General features: G+C 39.3%; 1 non-coding gene across 1 annotated transcript; it reads left to right on the top strand.

Annotated features, from left to right (window-relative positions):
• The first annotated feature begins 626 nt into the window (after positions 1 to 626).
• LOC141644992 (small nucleolar RNA R71) lies at positions 627 to 733 on the top strand. The gene has a single exon (XR_012544590.1). It is a non-coding gene; the product is annotated as a small nucleolar RNA R71 (small nucleolar RNA).
• Positions 734 to 1,901: the final 1,168 nt, after the last annotated feature.

Raw genomic sequence — 1,901 nt, 5'->3', positions numbered from 1 at the left:
CCCTTCTCTGGTGGCTCAGAAGATCATAGAAGAGGTGAGGCAAAGAATCAAGTTCAAATGTAATGCAAAAGTGAGTAGACAGCACGAAGTCTGGCTTGGTCAGTTGGGAATTAGATTGTAAGGTTGGTCCTTGTTGGATTCGAACCTGACAAAGTTTGGTCTCTATGTTTTTTGTAATTTAGATGCCTTGTAATATTGTTTTTTGATATATATATATATATATATATATATATATATATATATATATATATATATATATATATATATATATATATATATATATATATATATAGGTAGGAATGACCTCCTCTATGGGTGGACCATGGGAGGCACTAGCTTGGTGCACTTGATTCCTTTGCATTTGCTCAAGTTTCTTTGTGAGAAAATCAAGTTTAGCATTGGTTTCGACATTTGAGCTAGAAGAGTTCTCTTGTGGATAGCGGCTACTTCTCCTCAACATGTTACCTCTTGACCTATAGTTAGACTCCTAGTCAACCATTTATTTTATAAGGGTCGAACCCTCTTCATCTCCTAGATGATCAAATCTTCCCCCCGCGGAGGCATTCACCATCTCTTTGGTCCTTGGTAGCAATGTTAAGAAAGCTTGGATAATGTACCAAGCCGAGATCCCATGGTGTGGACAACGTGCAAGAAGGTCTTGGAACCTATCCCAAGTTTCCTCTAGAGACTCTCCATCTTCTTGTTAAAAGGTAGTTATCTCATTCCGGATCATAGCGGTCTTGGAGGATGGGTAATACTTGGCTACGAAAGCCTTGGATAAGGCGTCCCATGTAGTAAATGTGTTCAGTGCATGAACATTTAATCAATGATCCGCTTTGTCCCTTAGAGAGAATGGGAACAACATCAATCTCAAAGTATCTTCCGGTACTCCATTACGCTTCATCATTGCAACCTTGCTTTTGAACTTTCTTATATGTGAATGCGCATCTTCATCAATGTGCCCACCAAAGCTATCCTTCACAATATGGCCAACTTGGATGGGATATATTTTAAAATTGTTGAGGCAAGGGTGCCAAAGTTGATTGGAGCGGAAGTGTCGTCGTGGTTTGCTCGGTTATGATCTCTTAATGCGGCCATTTGTGGATTTATAAGAGCTGTATTTGGTTGTGTTTGAGGTGTTGTTTCAGGTTGTGTATTTGGTATTTGGAGGTGGTAAAAGGATTTTCTATGAATGGATCAATGGTGATGGTTGTTTGCGCTTGTATATTGGTTTCTAGGTGCGTTTGGGTGATTGTTGTTGCTCGGTTTGAGGAAGTTTGAGAGGTAATCCAAACCCTTGATAAAGTCCAACTCCGTAAAACTCGAAAAAGCCTTTCTGGTTCCGGATCGCTAAAAAGAGGAATCCCGTTTCCTCTAGGCATACACTTTAACAAAACGTTAGTCTACTAGTGTTTTTAGGCACTAGGGATAAGCAATAAGACAATCACTCTACAAGAAACAAAGCACTACTGAAATAAGCAAACAAAAGACACCAAGACTAAAGCTAAGACTTTTAACTAACTAAGCACAATCTAACGCTATCCCCGACAACGGCGCCATTTTGATGGTGGGTTTTGTCGTGGAACCCACTTCAAACAATATTTATAATCTCAACTATTGTAACACCCACTTCTTACCCGGCCAAGGTAATTGGTAGATGTTACCTTCTCGGTTTCCCGAGGTAGTGAATTGGAGATACAATAAAGAAACATTTATTAAAAATGACAGGTTTAGTGATTACAATCCATTAACTAATGATTAAAATACAACTCATGGTTATTATACTCATCTAACTAACTATACTTGTCTTGTGACTCGTCAAGCTCGTCCCGTCTCCCGCGTACTATCCAAACCATCTGTACCGAACCTGCTCCCCATATGACCAGAGGATATCATATGGA

This window comes from Silene latifolia, chromosome 2 (assembly GCF_048544455.1).
Source record: "Silene latifolia isolate original U9 population chromosome 2, ASM4854445v1, whole genome shotgun sequence".
NCBI classification, from domain to species: domain Eukaryota; kingdom Viridiplantae; phylum Streptophyta; class Magnoliopsida; order Caryophyllales; family Caryophyllaceae; genus Silene; species Silene latifolia.
This window is presented reverse-complemented; position numbering and strand designations above follow the sequence as displayed.